The sequence below is a fragment of the Suricata suricatta genome, chromosome 10 (genome assembly GCF_006229205.1).
Source record: "Suricata suricatta isolate VVHF042 chromosome 10, meerkat_22Aug2017_6uvM2_HiC, whole genome shotgun sequence".
NCBI lineage: Eukaryota > Metazoa > Chordata > Mammalia > Carnivora > Herpestidae > Suricata > Suricata suricatta.
Window position 1 is genome coordinate 10690154 of NC_043709.1, and position 23304 is coordinate 10713457.

A 23304-nucleotide genomic window follows, 5' to 3' on the forward strand; every position below is an offset into this window, starting at 1 on the left:
GCACGGCGGCCCTCAAGTTGATGGTCATTTGCTGCAGCATGCCAGGCGGTCCTGCAGTCCAGTAGACAAGACATCATCAAATACCACATCTGAATTCTGTTCAGATTATTTGAATGAAAAGGGTCATTCATTTCAATTGCCTGGAGAATCATCCTACAAAGGCGTAAACAAGGCTGGCCAGAGGCAAAACTGCTTAGCAAGGGAAGTGTGGCTGGGACCCTCCGCTTGCCTTCCTCCGCCCCCGCCCCCAGCTTAGTACTCCCCTTTGCAGGAATCCCGGGTGAGTTGAAATCCCTGTGTTGCCCCTCCCAAGGGTATTTGCTCTTTCAGTGTTCTTTCTAGTTTGATAATGAAGGGATTAAAAACTCACATTTATCAAACACCTACAATGGACCAGGCCCATTTCCAAATTGTTAATCCCTGGGTACACTCTGCACCTGTTCATTCAAAAACTACTATCTACACCGAGCCAGGCACTGTGGCGGGTGTCGGAGATCCAGCAGAGATCAAAGAGGTGGATCCTCCCCTCTCTGGGCTCTGCAGCCTGATGAGAAGAAAAAAGCAATAGACTAACAAATACATAACATTTGTCAGGCCCTGATAAGTGCTGTGTAGAAAGATCAACCAGGGGAAAAGGAGAGGAAGCACCTGAAAGAAAATGCCGTGAGAGATAGGTGGCCGTGTGGGGACTGTCAGAGGAGGGGATGGTTGGGCAGAATGAATGAGCCATGCTGCTATCTGGGAGAAACACATTCCATGCTGAGGGGTCGGGACCAGCATGAGCAAAGGCCCTGGGGTGTTCCCAGAAGGAGCCACATGGGAGGGAGCAGAGTGAATGGAGGGATGGAGGAGACAGGACGTGCTTATAGGCCAGGATGAGAGGATGCTGAAAGCCACCAGACGGTCTAAGGAAAGCAGTGACATTGGATGTTCATTGACTTGGGTTTTCAGAAGCTTGCTCTGGCTGGTGGGAGGGGCACAGCCTACATGGGGACAAACAGGGAAAACAGAGGCCCATCAGGAGACAGCAGCAGGAACCAGTTACTGAGGTGGCCCAGACAAGAGCAAACCAGGGGAGGTGATGCAGAAATGGCAGGTCCTACCCTCTCTTATAGAGATGATAGTCCCCGTCCAACAAGTGAGGAAACAGAAGCGCAGAAAGGGTAGGTAATTACCCATGGCCAGGTGGTCAGTAAGCGTCCCGCAGGCTGCCCACTGCAGAGGGCTAGCTCTCTTTACTCTGCCACAAGCCTCTCCGTTACACAGTGAAAGGCACTGCTCCCTAGCGAAGGCACTTTCCTCAAAAAGTAGAAGGAGGGAGTTAGGGAGGTTGGGGACTTTTCTGGGGCCTTGTAATCTCACTCCAGCCCTTGCTTTGGCAGAATTCCCCAAGACTTAATCCTAACGGTCAACATGTGGCAAGCCAGGACTCTGGACATGGCAGTGTTCTAAGAGCTTCCCCCTTGTTATTGCAACTATTCCCAAAACAGCTCCGAGGAAGGGACCACCATTATCGTTCCTATTTTACAGATAGGGAAACTGAGGCTTAGCTGTGTTCATCAGTCCAAGGTGACAGGGCTGGGATGTAGATCCCGGCAGTGAGGTTCCCAGAGCCCCAACCCTTCAATACCCTGCTACTTCTTCCTTGAAGAGATGTTTACTTTGCAGTGCTCTTCTATTGAATCATGGGGAGGGGGGCTTAGAGACTGAAGGGCACATGACTGATACACGTTGAAACTGACCCCCTGCTGACATGACCTTGGGGCACATTAGAGAGAGTGTCCAGCAAGGCCCCTCCTCCAGGGCACTGCCAGGGGCTTCCTGCCAGAGTGGAAGCCAGATGAGGCGGCCTCTGGGTCCCCATCCATCTCCAAGTTGTGGCTAAGTCTTCTATGCCTGCCTTGCCCGTCCTGGGCACAAGTCTCCCGGAGGTTGGGAGAGGAGAGGAGTGATTAACAGAACCACAGCTGCCAGCTCCTAATTTCATTGAATGGATGACAGAGATGCTTCCAATGCCCCATTCTTCTGAGTTCTGAGAGAAAAGAGGAAATAGAGGTACAAGCTTGGCAACATGGAGGTGGGAGGGGGGAAGAGAGCAGGATGGGAACAGGGATGACAGTGGGGGAGGCTTCGTGCATTCGGGCTTTCCAAAGACAAACTGAACTATTCTCAGAAGAAGAGGAGGTGGGGTGTGCCCCCTCAGGGAGAGAGAAATGAGGAGATGCCCATGTTCAAAACACCGCAATCCAGATCCCCCCCCCAGAAGTCCCTCATTGTTGTCATGCGACAAGCCTCCCCCCACCCGCCCTGCCTCAAAGGCACTTAATCATGTATTAGAGTCTTTCTAACACCCCCCACACCAGGAGGATGACCTGGCTCTCCCTTTATGCCCCACACAGCTAATAAAAATAACATCTGCTCTTTATTGAGCTCTGCTTTTACACACTTTATCTCATTCGTGTCAGCATCCGAACAGCCCTGCAAGATGTGCCTGCTTATCTCGTTTTACAGAGGAGTCGCCAGGAGCTCAGACAAGCGAAGTGACAAGTGACTTGCCCAAGGTCACACACTGAGCAACTGGAGGACCAGTCACCCACACCTGACTCAGGCTTTGTCTCCATGGACTCACCCCACCCCCCGAGTTACTGAGTTACTGGAGGGCTGGCAACTTTTCCTGTTCAGTTTTGCGTCTTCAGCATCCAGTTGGTGCTGAGTAAATATTGATGGGAATGACGCATGGATGAATAAATGGATGGAAACTGCCTTAGAATGAACTGGCTGATATAAATATGCCTCCATGCACTTACACCGTCAGAGACAGTGCCAACAGTTTTTGAGAACCATTTATTCATTCGACAAGTACAAAACGTGCTTATTGGAAATGCACTGAATGCCGGGCAATGTGTTGGATGCGAGGAGACTCTGAGAACAAGAGCCATCCTGATTCCTAACCTCCAGAAGCTCATAAATCAGAGGGAGAGAAAGACCAAGACCAAAGCAAGCAGCCAGCAAAGTCACAGAAGGAAAAGTATTTGCAAGTAATTAACAAGCGAAGAAGGGAGAGCAGGGGACACTAAGGAGAGGACTTGGGTAAACTGTGGAGGGAACGCTTAAGGTTGACTAGAAATCACCCAGAAAAAGTCAGGGAAGAGCAGAAAAAATGGCATATGTGAGGGCCCCAAGGCAGGACTAAGTGCATAGAGCCTTCCAGAAAATGTAGGAAGACTAGGTGGGTAGAGCCAAGAGTCCAAAGATGGAAGGAGAAGGAGCAAGAGACACAGAGGGATGGGGGCGGGGGTGGGGGGCTTGCAGGCCTTGTTAAGTATTTTGGAATCTAGCGGCGTGGCAATGGCAACCCTTTGAGGGATGGGAAGCACAGAAGTGACTTCCTGAAATCTGCCCCTGCTGGGTAGGCAGAGGGGAACGGAGAAGGGGCAGAAGGCTGCTTAGGAGGCTGTAGTCATGCACATAAGAGCCACTCAGGCACGGAGTGGTAGGAAGTGGGTGCATTTGAGAGCTCTTTTGGAAGTGAGAAACTGAGCAAAGAAAACTATATGGACCTAACTGGGCCATGTCCACAAATGCACCCAGGATGTGGTAAGGGCAGTGTGGGCCTGAAAACAGAGAAGATTCTAATCCATAATCTATCTTTTATGGCTGTGGCATCTCAGGCAGGCCATTCAACCTACTGGAGCCTCAGTTTCCTCATCTGGAAAACTAGGCGTCCCAGCAACGAAGTGACTAAGACGGTCAGTGCATGCCACCGTGTGGGGCATGAGGGTCATCCCCCCTCGCCACCTCCAGATACCAGTGGTATGACTTCCCAACTGCCCTCCTGAACACCGGGCTCTCCTGCCCCAGTGAACATTTTTAAAGCAAGAATTAATCTCCAAATACTCCATGCCAAAGGGAAAGTGCAGAATGGCCTTGCAACAGCCGGCCAGCCTCATGCCACTGATACTCGTCACGGACATAGCACCTCAGTACTTTACCAGTAACTCAATTACCAGTCCCTGGATGCCTTCCGGCCCAAAGCCTCTCCCGTGGGTCCCCACTGTCTTCCTGAGGAGCCCAGGACACAAGTCAATTCCTTGGCCCTAATGAGAGCTTTTCAACACCTGACAGTAGCCATGGAGCGTGTGCTAAATGCATTCGCCAGGCCACCCCAGCTGCCTCCCAACCTCCCAAGACAGGGGGTCCTGGCCAGCTGGGAGGTGCCTCGTGGGCTCTGGCATCAGGGCCTCACACAGCAGATGTTGCCGCCTTCAAAGCCGGGCCAATTATGATGTTAACGCCCTGGACATTAATCCCTGGGTCCTTGCCAGCCAGGACCTGCTCTGCTCTCTGGTTTAATCAGAGGTCCTCCCAGGGGGGTGGGATCAAGGAAGGGTCTTGGGAAAGTCACACCTTCAACTGCTCAGATTCAAAGCCTGACTTCTCCTCTGCCTCACATCCAAGGCCTAAAGATGTCCAAGTATTTTAGCAGCATGAACGCCAGCCCCAGTCACCACGGGGCAGTCAGCAAAGACTGTTATTACAACCGAGACCCAGAAAATTAAATGTCTTACTCAAAGAAATAAAACACAGTCGCAGGAGTTCCCTGAAGACAGATTTTGCTCTCCTGATACCCAGGTTTCTGAAATGTGTTAAATAAATGGCAAGCTCCCGGGGAGCAGGGTAAAGAACACAGTGTCAGGCACACGGTAAATATTTTTGGCACGAATGGCCAGCCCTGGTTCAAACTCAAAATCAGAACTATGCTCTATGGTCTCACACTCAGTTGTATAAAGGGAGATAACCATGCTGCATTACCGGTGACAAATGTTTTTTAACACCTGGCTTCTCACCATCCAGAAGGCCCTTGAGCCGTTTTTTTCCTTGGTCTGGGCTGAGTGTAAGCTACAAAGTAGGTCCCAGAGGAACCTAGCCGAGATGCAGAACCATGGAGAGCTACCTTGACGTGATGGGTCCAGGGGTCTGGAGGATACGCAGAAGGTGAGCCTGGCAATGGTGTATTTGGGGGCGGGGGAGCAGGTTTGGACAGTGCATTCGGAGCAGAGAGATGAGCTGAGCAAGTCCTGTGGCTGGACTGTCAGGGAGGATTGGAGAGGAACAGCAGGACTAGAAAGTGGAGAGAGAGGCAAGGCTCAGACAAGGAGGTATGGGTGGGCCAAGTGAAGGACTTCTGTCTTTGTTCTAAAAGCAGTTTGGGGGGGGGGAGGGCACTTGGGTAGCTCAGTCAATTAAGCAACTGACTTTTTTCTGTCAAACTGGTTTCCATACAACACCCAGTGCTTGTCCCAACAAGTGCCCTCCTCAATTCCCATCACCCACTTTCCCCTCTCCCTCTACCTCACCCCTCATCAACCCTCAGTTCAGTATTTAAGAGTCTCTTATGGTTTGTCTCCCTCCCTCTCTGTAACTTTTTCCCTTTTCCCCTCTCCCATGGTCTCCTGTTAAGTTTCTCAAGATCCACATATGACAAAACATATGGTATCTTTCTCTGACTGACTTATTTCACTTAGCATAATACCCTACAGTTCCATCCACATGGCTGCAAATGGCCAGATTTCATTCTCATTGCCAAGTAGTATTTCATTGTATAGATAAACCACATCTTCTTGATCCATCCGTCAGGTGATGGACATTTAGGCTCTTTCCATGTTTTGGCTATTGTTAAAAGTGCTGCTATGAACATTGGGGTACATGTGCCCCTATGCATCAGCACTCCTGTATCCCTTGGGTAAATCCCTAGCAGTGCTATTGCTCGGTCATAGTGTAGATCTATTTTTAATTTTTTTGAGGAACCTCCATACTGTTTTCCAGAGTGGCTGCACCAGTTTATTTTTCCACCAACAGTGTAGGAGGGTGCCGGTTTCTCCACATCCTTGCCAGCATCTATAGTCTCCTGATTTGTCCATTTTAGTCACTCTGAATGGCGTGAGGTGGTATCTCAGTGTGGTTTTGATTTGTGTTTCCTTGATGATGAGTGACGTTATGCATCACTTCATGTGTCCGTTAGCCATCTGGATGTCTTCTTTAGGGAAGTGTCTATTCATGTCTTCTGCCCATTTCTTCACTGGCTTATTTGTGTTTTGGGTGTGGAGTTTGGTGGGTTACTTATAGATTTTGGGTACTAGCACTTTACTCGATATGTCATTTGCAACTATCTTTTCCCATTCCGTCAGTTGCCTTTTAGTTTTGTTGATTGTTTCCTTTGCAGGGCAGAAGCTTTTTTTATCTAGACGAGGTCCAATAGCTCATTTTTTAAGCAACTGAGTCTGGATTTCAGCCCAGGTCATGATCTCACAGTTCTTGAGTTCAAGCCTCACATCAGGCTCTGCACTGACAGTGTGGAGCCTGCTTGGGATTCTCAGTCTCTTTGGCCCTCCCCACCCCCCCCCAATAAATAAATCGACTTTAAAAAATAAAAGCAGTGGGAAGTCATTGAGGAGTTTTGGGGTAAGAAACAGCTGGGGCAAAATGCTCGGAGGTGATGTGGAAGAGACTGGAGAGGAGCCGCTTGTCAGAGGACAGGTGAGCCACAGTCCAGGTGCCCAAGGAGCAACGGCAGAGATAGAGAGAAGAGGCTGGCTTTAAAAGAGATTTCTAGAATCCTGATTCTCACAACTAGAGACAGCAAGGCAGGAGATGCTCAGTGGTGAAGGGAGCCTGGTGGAGACAGGGGCGGGGTGTAACTCCTAAGCTTTGGCTGGGGACACTGAGTCTGAGATACCTTGGAGACACCACAGAGGCAGCTTGTCCTTCAGAGGTCTGATATTTAAGGATCTACGTAGTTCTCCTTATCTGTGTGGACGCATTCCAAGCCCCTCAGTGGATGCCAAGAGATATGGGAGTGGAGTTGGGAGCAGTCAGGGCCAAAGTCATAGATGGAGGAGCCATCCTGCGAAGGCGGAAATGATGGGGTGTCACAGGGACAGAGTACATGAGAAGTACGCGCCCTGATCCGCCTAAGCTTTTTCCCACTATTGCACATCTGGGTCGCTTCTGATCATTTGACATTTTAAGTGTCCCAGTAATGAGCATCCTTGTCCTAATTTACAGCTTTTCCATATTCTAGGTTACTGAAATGAAACAGTAATTTTCTAGTTGACCACGACTTGTGGTGGCCCGTGTAACCAATCTCTCCTGATACCTGCTGATTTATTAAGTTTTCCCTAACTAGCCCAACCAAAGGGAACTTCTTCCTCTGAATTCTAATGGCTGATCCTAGAGACACTCCACTCTTGTCCTTCAGAAGTCTAATATTTAAGGATCTACGTAGTTCCCCTGGCCTGTGTGGACACATTCCAAGACCCCCAGTGGATGTCTGAAACTGCAGACAGTACTGAACTCTCTATATGCTATGTTTTTTCCTGTCCCTCCATACCTATGATAAGGTTTAACTTATAAATTAGGCACAGTCAGGGGCACCCGGCTGGCTCAGTTGGTGAAACGTGCGACCCTTGATCTTGGGGTTGTGAGCTCAAGCCCCACACTGGGTACAGAGATTGCTCAAAATAAAGAAATAAAAACTTAAAAAAAGTACATAAATAAATTAGGCACTGTAAGAGATTAACAACAATAACTAATAATAAAATAGAACAGTTGTAGCAATCTACAATATGTGTAACAGTAAGTTACATGAAGGTGGTCTCTCTCTCTCTCTCTCTAAACATCTTATTGTCTAATAGTCGCCCTTCTCTTTCTGTGATGATGTGAGATGATAGATAAAATGCCTACGTGATGAGGTGAAGTGCAGTGAAGGACGTAGGCATGTGACACAGCATTAGGCTATCACTGACCTCCTGATGTATCGTCCATGTGCATCCAAACCGAGGTTGACAGCAGGTCACGGAAACCTCAGAGAGCAAAACTGCACATAAGGGGAGACTACTATATATATACGTGGAAAGTGACTGTTTTCCGCTTTGTCCATGTCTAGAATTTGAGACCCGGGACTATGTTTCATACTTCTTGATATCCCCGTGGGGCCTACAGAACCCTCCCAGGGCCGATGTGGGGTGACTATGATAGATGAACTAGGCAAAAGGATCCTAAGAACCAGGATCAATCCCTTATTGCGCATCAGGACCTGTTCTGGGAGCTTCGAACACAAAACATATTTCAAGGCTCAAAAAAAATGTTTATCCTCATTTATTAGGGCAGTAGTATCTAATAGAACAACTGAACCCCCAGGTCCCAGGGGGATGATACACAGAACAGTGGTTCTTATTGAGACTTGTTTCTCCGTCACTCAAAGTCCCAAACAGGCAGTTCTCCTAGAGGCACTGATGCAGGGACCTATGCCTTCTAATCTGGTGGCTCCACTGTCCCTGGCACGTGGCTTCTGAGGTTCCCAGGCTCCTCTGCCTCAGGCCAGAAGGGGAAAGAGCATGATGGAGAACCCTTGGCAGGTTCTTACGGGCTACGCTTGGAAGCGACACATGTGACATTCACCACAGTCCTCGGGCCAGAACGCAGGCACGTGCTCATACCCAACTGCGAGGAAGACTCAGAAATGCAGTCAGGCTGAGTGCTGGGCTCCAGGAAAAACAGATCGGGTGGTTCATAGAAGTCTCTGACACATGACAGGAGAAATCAAAGCCCAGAGATGTTAAGTAACTTACCTCACATCACACAGCAGATCTAGGATACATGCTCCCATCCGTGTAACTCCAAATCCCATGCTTTCTCCACTACCCCTAACTGATCGACAATGGTCATGTGAGTGCTGTTTTTCCGAGGCCTCTGAGATGCACCTGCTTGAATCCCCCAGGCAATTGTTCAGTTTCACTTATAACCTAATTTCATACTGCGAGTGAGCGTGGCAGCTTCACTCTAAAGCCAAGTTCCAGATATATTTTGCAGATACATCTTCTGTTTCTTCCAAAGATGCTCCCAGTGTCCTTCAACAAGTCAATCAATTGGCTGACATGCCCTCACATTAGATAGGCACATTCTTGTTCTGAAGTCTATGCCTTATAAACTTGACATATTCAGATGCTATGGCTTTGATCGTGAGTAAATTAAAGCTCTTAAAATGTCAGAATGTTTCTGTTTCATTTGACGTTCCCACCATAGGTCAGACTACCTCCAAAATAGACACTTCTAAATGGCTGTCTAACCATATCACTCAGGATGGCTTTTTAGGAAGTGCGGGACGCCCAGGAGTGCGGTGATCTGAGGTCCTTGAGCATCAGTACTTCTGTTTGGATCTGTTCCCACGTAAGCAATTTACAGAGCATCCACTGGACTTGGAAAACCAAGAGGGATCTTGGAGGTCACTGGCGCTCCCTCTGGGCACGCATATACCATAGAATCTTAAGGGTGGGGGAAATAATGACATTAGTGATCACAATAGCAATAACCCTCAGTGAATCTGTTCATTCAGCAAAGATTTACTGAGAGCCCATTTTGTGCCAAACACCGTTTCAGAAGCTGGAGATTCTGTGCATCAAACAAGATCCCTGACCTCATGGAGGTGATGTTCTAATGTAGGAAAAGGTACGAGTAAATATGTAATGCATTGAGCAATGCTGAGCACTGTGACAGCAGGTTCAGGAGAGAGCATGAAGGCTGACAGTAGTTTATCCAGGGTGCTGGGGAAGGTTTCTCTGCAACAGTGACATTGGAACAAGGATCTGGGAGAAGTGAGGTAGGGAGATGCCTGCTAGAGGGGACAGTAGGTGAGGAGGCTTGACCAAAGAGTGTGCATGGCATTTTCCTGAAATGGCAAGGAGTTCCGGTGAGCCGGGGGACAATGGTTGGAGGCAGCAGAGGACACAGCAGACTGGCAGAGCCTGATGGCCCACAGTAAGGGCATTGGGCTTCCTGCTTGGGCTGAGTTGAGGGCACTTAAGGGGTGAGGCTCTAGAAGAGCAGGCTTGAGGGTCAAGTCCCAGGGCATTCCACCGCCTAGGGTCTACAAGATGAGGAGGAGCCAACAGAGACAAAGGAGTAGCCAGAGGGGCAGGAAGAGGACTGAGCTCAGGCTCGGGGATGCCAAGGGCAAGTGAGGAAACTCAAGGAGAGTGATGGGCCAGTTCAAAGGCCCACTGATTGGTGGAGGAAGATGAGAACAGAGAACTGTCAGATCTGACAAGGAAAGCTCACTGGTAACCATATTCGTTAGGATGCTGGAGATAAGGATGTTCCTGATGGGAGCGGGGCACCTGGGTGGCTCAGTTGGTTACTTGACCGACTCTTGGTTTCAGCTCAGGTCATGATCACACAGTCCGTGAGTTCAAGCGCCATGCTGGGCTCTGTTCTGACATCTGACATCTTGGAGCCTGCTTGGGATTCTTTCTCGCTCTCTCTCTCTGTCCTTCCCCCACTTATGCAGGCTCGCTCGCTCTCTCTCTCTCTCTCTCTCTCGCTCTCTCTCTCTCTCTCTCTCTCACTCTTTCAAAAGTAAATAAATAAACATTTTTAATAGTTATAATAGAGTACTTTTTTACAAAGCCTTATGGGAGACAGATGGAGAAAGAATGGGAAAGAAGGGGGACCTCCCCCTCCTCCCTCTCCCCCTTCCCACCCACTACTACTTTCCAGGCACAGTACAAGGTCTTCATAGGAGTTTCCTATTTAATTCACAAGACCACCTTGAGGTAGGGAAGGGACCGGTTTTCTGCGCTTCACAAAGAGGCTCAGGGAGAGAAGTCAGCTCATAAGTGTAAGTCTGGACTTGGCCCTCGTGAGTACCAGACCCCAAAGCCCCCATCTTCCTTCCTTTGGGCTACTCTCCAGCTCTTAGAGGTCATCTGTGGCAACCAACACAAAATGAATTTCCACTTGTAAAAGATCTCAGAAAATAGGTCATTCAGCTTCTCTTTGTACAGTGTCTGAATTATTCTGATGATTAACATCTCTCCTTTAGATTTTTAATTAAAGAGGTTCTATAATCCACCCCTACACTACCACACCACGGAACCTCTTCAAGGAAGTTCTTCCTTCCACTACTCCACTTCTCTCCCTGTAAAAAAAAAAAAAAAAAAAAAAAAAAAAAAGTTCCATGAACTTTGTGGAACCCATAAGAAAACAATCCTATTAACACCAACCCTCAGGAGTGTGAGATAGAGTTCTTTTTCCGCCTTAGACTCTAACCTGAGCTCCAGGCCCATATGGAAAGCCCACGTGCTTGCTGGAAAGCCACCCGATGACCCCTGGTCCTTGTATCTGTCCAGATGCTCTGAGCTGCCGGTAAGGGAAATGCAAACAGGCTACACAACATGGAAACAGCTTCCTCACATAATTGGGCAGCTCTAGCCTGTCCTCCTGGGTCTCAGTATCCTCAGAGTGGTGGACAGACAGCTGCAGCGATTTGAGGCTGCACATCCACACAGGCAGCACCAGGGGACCAGGGAGGGCTGCTTCCAGACACTCTCAGGTAGAAGCAATGAAGCTGCTTTCCCAGAAGCTCACAGAAATCTCTCCTCCCATCCCATTGGTCCAAGTGAGTCACATGACCATCATACTAAGCATTGGGCAGAGGTGAGTTACCTGCCTAGACCAGACCACCCCTGGAGCTGGGGGCGGAGTCAGCTCCCCTTGAAAGACAAGATTATAGGAAGGAGGGGCAGGGAAGAAGGAGGGGCCAAATGGCTACTAGGGAAGCAATACACATTGTGACTCTCTAACTTGACTATAACACACATCTGTCGGTCTATAACTTAGCCCCTCACCTCCTCCATGCTCCCCATGCTCTACAGGGCATTTCAGTGAACAGAAACCATCCATGAACTTTGTGGAACCCATAAAATCTATCTCGTCTTGCACGTCTAATGAGCCACTGTGTCCTGCATCTTCTAGCTACTGAATAGCCCAAGAACCTGTCCACTTCTCTCCATTCCACCTTACTTCAGCTGCCGCCAGCTCTATCTTCATTATTACAACAGCATCCTTTTTAGAATTCATTTTTAAAAATTTACATCCAAGTTAGTTAGCACATAGTGCAACAATGATTTCAAGAGTCGATTCCTTAATGCTCCCTACCCATTTAGTCCATCTCCCCTCCCACAACTCCTCCCCTAACCCTCTGTTTGTTCTCCACATTTAGGTCTCTTATGTTTCAGCCCCCTCCCTGTTTTTCTATTATTTTTGCTTCCTTTCCCTTATGCTCATCTGTTTTGTATCTTAAAGTTCTCATATGAGTGAGGTCACATGATATTTGTCTTTCTCTAACAAATTTCGCTTAGCATAATACCTTCCAGTTCCATCCACGTAGTTCTAAATGGCAAGACTTCATTCTTTTTGATTACTGAGTAATACTCCATTGTATCTATATACCACATCTTCTTTATCCATTCATTCATCGATGGACATTTGGGCTCTTTCCATACTTTGGCTACTGTTGATAGCGCTGCTATAAACATTGGGGTGCATGTGCCCCTTCGAAACAGCACACCTGTATCCCTTAAATAAACACCTTGTAGTGCAATTGCTGGGTCATATGGTAGTTCAATTTTTAATTTTTTGAGGAACCGCCATACTGTTTTCCAGAGTGGCTACACCAGTTTGTGTTCCCCAGCAGTGCAAAAGAGATCCTCTTTCCCCGTATCCTCGCCAACATCTGTTGTTGCCTAAGCTGCTAATGTTAGCCATTCTGACAGGTGTGATGTGGCATCTCATTGTGGTTTTGATTTATATTTCCCTGATGATGAGTGATGTTGAGCATTTTTTCATATTGTCAGTTGACCATCTGGATGTCTTCTTTGGAGAAGTGTCTACTCATGTGTTTTGTCCATTTCTTCACTGGATTATTTGTTTTTTGGGTGTTGAGTTTGATAAGTTCTTTATAGATTTTGGATATTAACCCTTTATCTAATACGTCATTTACAAATATCTCTCCCATTCCATCAGTTGCCTTTTAGTTTTGCTGATTGTTTCCTTTGCTGTGCAGCCGCTTTTTATTTTGATGAGTTCCCAATAGTTCATTTTTGCTTTTGTTTCCCTTGCCTCTGGAGATGTGTTGAGTAAGAAGTTGCTGCAGCCAAGGTCAAAGAGATTTTTCCCTGATTCGTCCTCTGGGATTTTGTTGGCTTCCTGTCTTATGTTTAGGCCTTTCATCCATTTTGAGTTTATTTTTGTGTGTGGTGTAAGAAATTGGTCCAGGCTCATTCTTCTGCATGTCGCTGTCCAGTTTTCCCAGCACTACTTGCTAAAGAGATTGTCTTTATTCTATTGGATATTCCTTCCTGCTTTGTCAAAGATTAGTTGGCCACATGTTTGTGGGTCCGTTTCTGGGTTCTCTATTATGTTCCATTGATATGAGTGTCTGTTTTTGGGCCAGTGCCATACTGTCTTGATGATTACAACTTTGTAATATAGCTTGAGGTTCATTACAACAGCATCCTGATTAATCACTGCTTCCTGCCACCTCCTTCCAAGCAAACACCTACACTGGAAGCTCATCCTTCAAAAGATGAAACCAGACAGTGTTACTCCCCATTGTGAAACTCTTCATTGACTGCCTGAAGCTTCACTGTTGCAAGTGGCCCTCTCATGGGGCCAACAGGATCCTTCAAGACCTCTGCCTGCCCTTGCTGCCATCTTTCATCCATGTCTATAAACATGGGTTTATGCCACGCTTGCTACCCACCCCCACTTCCAACAAAACAAGCAAACGTTCTCTTCCCCACCTCCATAAATGGCCACTGTCTACCTGCTGTTCAGGCAAAAGCATCCCAGAAGGTATCCTTTATTCCTCTTCCCTTCTCCCCTCACTTCTAATCCTTCCATAGAAACTGTTGTTTCTACGTCTGGAACATAATCCCAAACTTTCATCTCCTGACCACGTTCGCAAATACCCCCTCCACCCAGGCCACCATGGCTTCCCACCAGGGTCTATCACCATAGGTGACCAACTGGTCTACGTACCCACTCACACCCTTTACAAACAATTCTTAAAGTCCTCACAAGGGTCCACAGGCACTACATGATCTGGCCCCTACTTCCCTCCCGACCACAACACCCCCTTCCCCTTCCACTGTCCCCCTCACTCATTGCCCTTTCTTCTGATCCTTGAAGACACCAAACTCCAGCCCTTACACTGCTGTTCCCACCTCCTTGAATGTTCTTCCCTGGAGCTTTGTACTGTTGACTCAGGGCACGGCATGGAAAGTAATCTCTCTGAGATGGTCCTTGGCTACCTTCAGGCCCACCACATCCTCAGATTGCATTATACTTTCTTATATTTTTCAAAACATGTTACTCTTTGAAAGCCTCTTCTTTGTGGATTTGCTTGCTTACCTGTTCATTGCCTAGATTATAAGCTCTCTGAAGGCAAGGACATTGTCTATCACCTTCACTCAGCTCTCGGGAAAGTGCCTGGGACACAGTAGTTCAGTATGTGTCAAATGAATGGATGAACAAATGACTAGTGCATATTTCTGGCTTATATACTTATCACCTGGCTCCCTTTACCTGCCTAACTTTTTGCGTCCTTCAAATCTAGCTCTGCCAATCATCAGCGCTCTCTCTCTCTCTCTCTCTCTCTCACACACACACACACACACACACACACACACACACACATACACACAGAGTTGCTTCTCCTCTATCTCCCACAATAACAGCCAGCATTTACCTCTATTCCTGTATAGAACACCCTGCATGATAGCTATGGTTCCTTCCCCCATGTTCTGGGGTCCATGGGGATGGGTCTGTGTCCTTCCACTCTGCCTCTCCATCACCCAGCTCAAAGCTCATCCAGAAAAGGTACTCCATGACCACCAGTGAATGAATGAAAGACTATATTCTTCACTGAGAGTTAGGGCTCTGATTATTCCTTGGAGATAAAACTAGACCTGTATTACCCATTTCTCTCAATCAGATCTCCAAGTCTGAGATTCAGGAGTCTTCGTAAATTGCCTCCCAAGGTCCCTTTAAGTCTTTACTCTTGCTGTAACAGGCTAACACTCTGTAAATTATTTGGGAACCGGCGCTTCCCTCAACGTTGTATTTCTGATTGGTTGCTATTTGTTTTGACAGCTGTCGGATTTTTTTATTTATACCAAGCTCTCTCTGGGGTTTAGTTTACTGGACCCTCTCAATCTAACATTTAGAAAGAAGAGAAAATGACTTCCCTGTAAATCTTTTTTACTGAAGGTGTGTCATAAACCAGACCTCCCTTCACCTCTCCACTCTCCCCTGAGATTTAAGGATTCTTGGTTTTTATTGTTGTCTTTACCACTCATTTGGAAAGGACAGAGCAACGGGAGGTTGGAGGAGCTTGTTAGCTCCACCTAGGAGGAATCGTCAGGCTCACAGTGTCCCTGCCAGTGGCCCCAACCCTGGGAGCTATCAGGGGAGTTTCGGACAGTTTCACACCAGAAACACACACCAAGCTGAGGAAATTTACTACATGACATACATCCGTAGAGCCAAAATTACAGACTGTTTTCTCCTACCTGTCCCTTTTGTTTGGTTTCTGGCAGATGTCCCCAGATAAAAACCACCTGTGTCCACTGGGAAAACAGAACCCCAACTCTAAATGAGGACTTTTGGGGCTCCTACAGAATCCTTCTCTTGCTCATTATAACTGGCATTTCCATTGGAGATGATGCAGAGTAGAGGATTTGCAGGAAATGAATATTTCAGAAACTCAGATGAGCATTCCCTCAGCCAGTTACTCCCACCTCTCTCTCCAACATCCATCTAGGCTGGAATGTTGATTAAGGTCAACAGGAAATTGCTTAATACCCTGCTTTATTTTGTCCCCACACATACCAGTCACTGCGTATTTCAAAAACATCTTGTCCCCAAACATCTATCCGTCTTTAAAAATAGCATGTTACTCTTTGACTGTATAAGCAAAACATGCCCTTTATAAAAACTTCAGTAATACAGAAAAATATTTTTAAAAACCAGTTCACTCAGAAATACACATTGATAACATCTTAAGGAACTACTGCAAATTCTTCGTGTTTTTTCCTGTGAATATAGATATACATCTTTTTAAAAAATGTTTATGCCTATTTATTTTTGAGAGAGAGGCACAGAGTGTGAGCAGGGGAGTAGCAGAGAGAGAGGAAGAGAAAGAGTCTGAAGCAGCCTCCAGGCTCTGAGCTGTCAGCACAGTCAGACTCTTAACCGACTCAGCCACTCAAGTACCCCTAAGATATTCGTTTTAATCCAGGCTCAGATTATTTTGGAAACCCAATTTTACGTTCCCTTTTGTCTAAAAATCATACTGAGATTGTTCTCACATTGTTCATTTTTGAAAGCATGACTTCTAATGGGCTGATCATATTTTGCTGGTTTTAAAATACATCTTAGAGAAAATGAGCCCCAAAGGAGTTATCAGGTGACAAAACCCAGCCATCCCTAAGTGAGGCCAAAATTCAAAAATCAGAGTTATTCATGTTAGCCGTTTTTTGGCGGTCTCCGTGGCAACTCCCTATGGGCCAAGACTGAGGAGAATTTAAGGTAGCTAAGCCCGGGAATGCAGAACTCAAAGCCTAGCTGCAGGTCTTGCTTCTTTCTAGTTTGTGGAATTCTAGGCTGTTTTCACTGCCTTTACTATTCCTTTCTGTACCATCTAAATTTGTTACCACGAGCATGTCTTGCTTTGAAAATCAGAAATAAATTATAACACTATTTTCATTTTGGAAGCAAACACCTAAAGACATATTTATCCTACTTCTATCATTCTCTCTCTCTATCCACACACACATAAACCCCACAGGAGCCCCGCCCTGAGCCCGTGCCCCTCCCACTTTTCCAGGGACACAGCCTCCACCCCCACTCATACCTACCCGCCCCCAACCTCCCACCCCAGGCCCCAGGTCCAGGGAAACAGCCATCCCCGGTCCCTTCCTGTTCGGCTGCAATCAGTCCATCTCAAGCCTGATGGCAAGAGGCAGCACCACTAAGCAGAAAGTAGACAAATTGATGGAAACAGGCTTAGGATGTCAGAAGGGCTGGGTCACATCCTATCTCTGTGGCTCTGGCCGGGTGGTCTACCCTCTCTGAACCTCAGTTTCCCCATCTGTAAACGGAGGATATGGCCACACCAGCTTGCAGGATTATACCATAATTAAATGAAGTCATCTCTGACCAAAGCTTGCACCAAAGAAATGCCTTCCCATGCGCTCACTGACCTTCTTTGTGGACTTCGTGTTCCTCTAAAACTGTCAGTCCTCCCTGTGGCCAAGGCCAAGGCTGAGAGGTCTTAGCTGTAGCTGCAGACTCTTGGTAATCAACTGTAACTTTTCTGCTTGCACAAAGGGGCACCTTTTAGCACTGGAGCCAGGAACTCTCCCAAAGGGCCGGGAATCTGGTTTCAAAAGCAAAGTAGTGAGTAGACGAAAACCAAAATATTTCTGGGCTCTTGAGAAAGCTCTCTCCTGACTGGTTACAGTTCTCAGCTTGCCTTTGCAGTGAAATCCACAAGATCTTCTGTACACACTGTCCTCATTGATAAAGAAGGAAACAGACAACAAAAGCCCAACAGTTTCTATCTTCTAACCCCACATTTCATCTAATTAAAAAGTAAGAAGAAAGAGGATTCGGGGGTAAAGATGCAAAAGGAGGAAGAAAGAAGAGAATAAAAATGGGCAAGAGTGATATGGATCAGATGATTCTTTTAAAAAGACAGATAAAGAAAAAAAGAAACAAACAAGAGGCAAGAATGAAGTAGGTCAATGCTGTCCTCCTTTGCCAGAGGGGCAAGCCTAGTTCCAGCATTTAAGTGACTCATTTCAGAGACCAAAACAAGTCAAGATCAGAAATAGGGCTAGAATTTGGAGCTCTGGGTTGGTCTGCAATTGACACCAATGGTAAAGATGTCGATGCAAATTAATAGCCAGGTTTTCAGGGACAGCTAGCCCGCTCTACTAAATTTTTCATGTCTGTGCCTTTAAATTCCCAAACAGCATTGCCTATTACTGAATAGCTGCTTGCTTTCATTTTTTGCTTTTCTCCAAGAAAATGACTAGAGGTAGAAAAACCCATATAGTCAAATTACTTTCAGAAGGTTTTGCTAAAAAAATTTTTTTTCTTTAACTGTAGTTAAAGATAAAATTTCCCCAAAGCTGAGCTATTTTATCAAATCCGACAAACATAATATGGTTTCTTTTAGGAAGCCAGGTTAGCTACAATCTTGGTGATTATCTGGATCTAATATGTTACAGTTTGCAGAGTGCAGCAGCCTACTCGATGCTTAGCAGCACCATGCATCCATTCTACAGTATTTACCGAGCACAGAGCTTGTGCGAGGTGCTCTCTAGACCTTGGGGACACCGACTGAGGCAAATGAGGGGTGCCAGTGCCCTGCCCTGAAGAACCGTACCCTCCAGGCAGTGTGAAGGCAGAATGTGACCTCCAAATGGTAGAGTCCAGAATCTTCTCATCCATGAGGTGCAGAGGGAGGAGGGGACTTGCCCAAGGTCACACAGTGAGTTACTAGGAGAGCCAGAATGCGTTTTCAGACTCCATATCCAGTGCTCTTTCTTCTGTATAAAGAACAGATTGGAGCTGGATGTTTGAAATGTGCTGCAGTCTTGCACCCAGGACTTCCTCCCGCTAGTGGGGCAATGGGGGTCCCTTCTGAACACATTTAGGATCCTAGCCTCAAAGAAGGTTAGATCCAGAAGGGACCTCCAGAAGGGATTGTGGTTTATAATCAAGAGGGCACATCGCCCGAGAGCTACCAAATCAGAGTCGGGGGGGTTGGGTGTCTTTACTGCTTCTTAGTACCTAGAAGGCGCTTATCAGACCTTTCCAGGGACACTAGGAGTAGGTTCAGAGCGGGAGGCAGGGGTGGGGGTGCAGGCTGCAGGATGAAGGGAGGACTAAGAATCAGGGGACAGAGGAGGAAAGAGACCAGAGAGACAGTTTAGGGTGGTGGTCACTGGCAATGTACTTGGAGGAAAAGAGGTCTGGATTCCAATCCTGACTCTGATCCTTGAGCTGGGTGACTTTGGGTGAGCAGCCTAACCTCTCTGGGCCTGTTTTCTCATCTGTGAAAGGGAAACTCTGTACCTCCTGGGTTTGCTCCTGGGCTCAGGGAGCTCAGGGAGAGGAGGTGCAGCACCCGGCCTGCAGGCAGTGCTGCATAAAGGACAGTGGTTGTCCCCACCACCGGCAGGGTGGGGGCAGGGGGAGCCGGCAAGGTGCCAAGGAGCCTCCTCCAGGTTCACAGCTTCACCTTGGGCCATCCCCGCCACCTCCCACACAGACGCCGAGCATTGGAAGGAGCTGTAGGGCGGATATGATTTGTGAGGTGTCTCTAACTCCAACTCATGAATTCCAGGTAGCCTGTTCCCTTGATACCGGAAGCCCAAGGAAGAAGGGGCTCCCCACTCCGGGGAGTTCCAAGCCTTTAAGAGCCGACGTGTCCTAGTGATTGCGGAGAGCAGCCCCAGGAGCAGTGTAGCCCTTAGAGAATATCAAGGTCAATCCTATCCTGGAGGTCCAGAGAGGTGAGGCAACCTGCCCAAGGTCATGCAGAGCATTACAGGGACTAACCCCCCAGACCTTCAGTCTCCTGACAGCAGAGGTAACACCCAGGATTACTAAGAAAACTCAGTAGAATTTTGCACAGTGACTGACCCACAAATGTCTCAATGGATAATACTAATAGCAAGTATTACTATTATAATTACTACCATCATCATCATCATCATCATTGAGATTATTATTAAATCAGCTTACAGACAATTCACTAGACTCTCAATCCAGCTCCCTTTCAGCTGCCTGAACCTCACTCTTTCCGTATTAACTAATAGTTAACAAAGTCATTGATGAAACTCTGGGCCAGACAGTGCTATTCTAACCCACTTGACCCTCATAGTGAATGTGATAAGGTAGGTACTCCTGTTATCCCATTTCCCAAATTGGGAAACTAAGCACAAGACAATTGAGTGGGATGCCCAAGCTGGCAGCCCAGGAAGGGGCAGGACTGTGACATTTACTGGCAGTCTGGTCCCAGCATCGGGATGCCAAATGCTGTACTCCTAACACCTCAAAGCCTTCCCCAGGAGTGAGCCTCTGTTACTTCTCCAAATTTCAGAGACCGAGTGAGGAAGATGTCTTGCCTAGCCTCTTAAGGAATTTAGTGCCAGGGCAAGGCTGGCATGTAGTAGGGGCCTAAAACTGTTCCTTCTTCCCCCTGGAGCTTCAGAGCTGGATTTCTGCTTTCATGGAGCATTTCTTGGGCACCCAGGCCCCACCCATAGATGGCTTGTGTCTACATACCTTGCTGAACTCACTTTTCCTATTCTAAGGGTAGAGAAGTAAGATGTAGGCCAATGGCTCTCAGACTGCGCCCCGGACTGTCAACACCTAGCTTTAGAAAGGCGGATTCCCTGGTTTCACTTGACACTCTCTCCATCCGAAGCTGGGGCGGGGGTCCAAAGGTCTGTGTTTCAACAAGCCCTCCAAGACAGTCTGGGATACAGTGACAAGAAAGAACTACAGATTCAGTGATCTATGCAGCACCTGGTCTGTGCCTGGCACATAGTGGGCATTCTGGAAAAGTAGGTAGAGCCAACTGGCCAAGTCTGGGTCTTGCCCCTCCACCAGCTATGTAGCCTCGGGAGAGTCACGTAACCTCTCTGAGATTCAGTTTCCTGGTTTCTAAACAGGGATGATAGTGCCTGTTTTATTATCACATCTGGAGGGTTAAATGAAATCACAGATGTAAAGCGCTGAGGAGAGTGAGAAGCAGATAGCGAGTACTCAGTAAATGTCACCTGCTGCTTAATTGTTGTCGTAGGCAAAGTCATGAACCAACGTGCATACCTAACACGGTGGAAAGCAGTGTGCCTTGCCTTGCAAACCCACAAGTTTGCCTTAAATGGATGAGACTCCAGTTGTCTTGTTAATTCGGCTATTCAAGAAATATTCAAGAGTGTCTATTATTTGCCAGCGCCTTGTCAAGTCTGTGATGCCAGGATGAGTAAGACAGTGTCCCAGGAGATGGGGTGAGGGGGGGCAGGCATGTGTCACAGTACTGTGGGTGCATGGAGTACAAAGGAAAAGAGTTGGGTGTCCAACTCTTGATTTCAGCTCAGGTCATGATCTTGTGGTCATGGGATTGACCAGAGTGTGGAGCCTACTTAAGAGTTTCTCTCTCTCTCCCTCTGCCACTCTCCCCCACTCATTAGCTCGTGCTCGCTCTCTCAAAACTATAAAGCAAAGAAAGAAAAGACTCCTGGAGAGATGTGTGTGTGCGTGCATCAGGGATGGAATTCATTCTGTTCTCCTGACTTCCCTTTTGTCAGCTTTCAGGGATGAGCTCAATACCTATGCAATATCATTATTAGTCATTCATCCAAGCACCATGTTTAATCCAAAAACAAAAGTCATCTTTGTCCTCAAATTACCCATCTCAGAAGACGTAAAATTGCTAAAGACAAAATATATGACCAGCACAGGCAGGCTCAGGCTGGGAGGCAAATCCAGTAGCCGGGAGGAGGCTCGGTGCAGGCAGTTCTCACTCTGAGCTCCTAGATGTGGGGAAGGCTTCCCAGAGGAGGTGTGACCCAAGTGGGCTTTTTTGAAGGATCAGGACTTGAATTATTAAATATCCTTTCCTTGTGGAGCTCCTGCTGGCCTCTGGCCAGATGCTAGACAGAAGTCGGTGAGTAATGCAAGTGTAATCTTGCACGGGCCCTCAGATTCCTTGCAAGAACCATGCTGACCATTTAAGATGCAGGCCTCTGGTGACCTCCCACGCCACCCCCACCATGACAAACCCAAGAGGTGGGCACACATCACCACTTACGCACTTTTACAGATTTTCAAAAAAAAAAAAAAAAGACAGAGATGTTCTTTTAGGATCCTGGACCCAATTCCAATGTGGGGTTCTCCCCACCCCACTGGAGTCCAGCTCCAGCAGGTCCAGGGCTCCCTGAGGGATGGATGGTGTCAGTGAAAGGGTGATGGAATGAGAGAGACATGAGTTTCTTTTTGATCACCAGGCAGGCATCTCTGCACTGACTGAGATCAGCTTTGTTTATTGGAAAAAAGGTATGGGGCCAGCACAGAAGTGGCATTTGCTTTAGACAATGATTTCTGATGACAAATTTCATTGTAATATAAAAATTTCCCAGAACTTACATTGGTAGAAGACTCATACATAATCTTTATCAATAGTGATTGATGTAGGTGATTTAGATGCTTATCATATGGGGAAGGAAGGTATCTTCAGCATTTAAATATAAGACAATGTTTTTAGCATAGTAAGGGTAAAAGTTAGTTCTTTGTGAGTAGGGGTCAAAAGCCTGTTTGCTTAAGGGGAAGTATAAGAAAAACAGGATCAGGAAATGCAATGTTTGCTCCCATAAACACAAAAGAAGTTCCTACAATAAGTTCCTTCACAGGTACAATTAGCATATATTAGGGCCAGAATAAGGGGACAAGTCACTCCTGATACCAATAAACAAGAAGCAAAAATAATTGAGTGGGGGGTAGACATCGGTCACCATCTGACAGCAGGAGGCTGTGCAAACCTGCCTTAACCTCACAAGGAGTTTTCTCAATTTAGTGAGTTCAGAAATGGCTCCCAACACCCCCAGTTCCCACAACATCAAGCAGTTCTCTGACACCAGTACGGCATTAAAGAATTCAACTCAATTCTGACCCCGTCTACCTGGGACAGCACAGATCCCACAGGATGAGGGCTCAGCCCTACAAAACAGAGACAGCTCAACCTCCACCCCGACACCAGTCACAAGCCCGGCTCTACCCATGCTTCTGACCCACCGGCTACAGATCTGGGGTTCCAACCACCTCCTCCATGGGTTCTTTTAATTTGCTAGAGCAGCTCACTGAACTCAGGGAAACACTTACTTACATGTATTAGTTTATTAAAGGATATGATTGAGGATATGAATCAACAGCCAGATGGAGGGGTGAATAGGGCGAGGTCTGAGGAAAGGGTGTGGAGCTCCATGCCCTCTCCAGGGACAACACTGTCCCCACTCCCCTACGTGTTCACCAACCCGGGAGCCCCAGAATCTAGTCCTTTTGGTTTTTTCTGGAGGCTTCCTTGCACAGTTAAGACTAAGTTCCTGGCCTTTGGTTGATTCAACCTCCAGCCCCTCTCACCTTCCCAGAGGTCCAGGGGGTGAAACTGTAAATTCCAACCCTCCAATCCCAAGGTTGGTTCTCCAGGCCGCCACCCCACCCTTTCCTTAGGGCCTTCCAAAGGTCGCCTCATTAACACAATAAAAGATGCTTTTTCTCACCCTTACCGTGGGAAATTCCCAGGGTTTTAGGAGCCCTAAGCCAGAAACCTGGACAAAACCAAATACACAGGAGAACTACATTGCGGTCATTTCGGTGACCAAAAATATA

General features: G+C 47.2%; 1 protein-coding gene across 3 annotated transcripts in view; it reads left to right on the plus strand.

The window, feature by feature from the left end:
• Positions 1-23304, plus strand: part of CACNG2 (calcium voltage-gated channel auxiliary subunit gamma 2) — a 110341-nt gene that overhangs the window by 50724 nt on the left and 36313 nt on the right. The window lies entirely within an intron of this gene.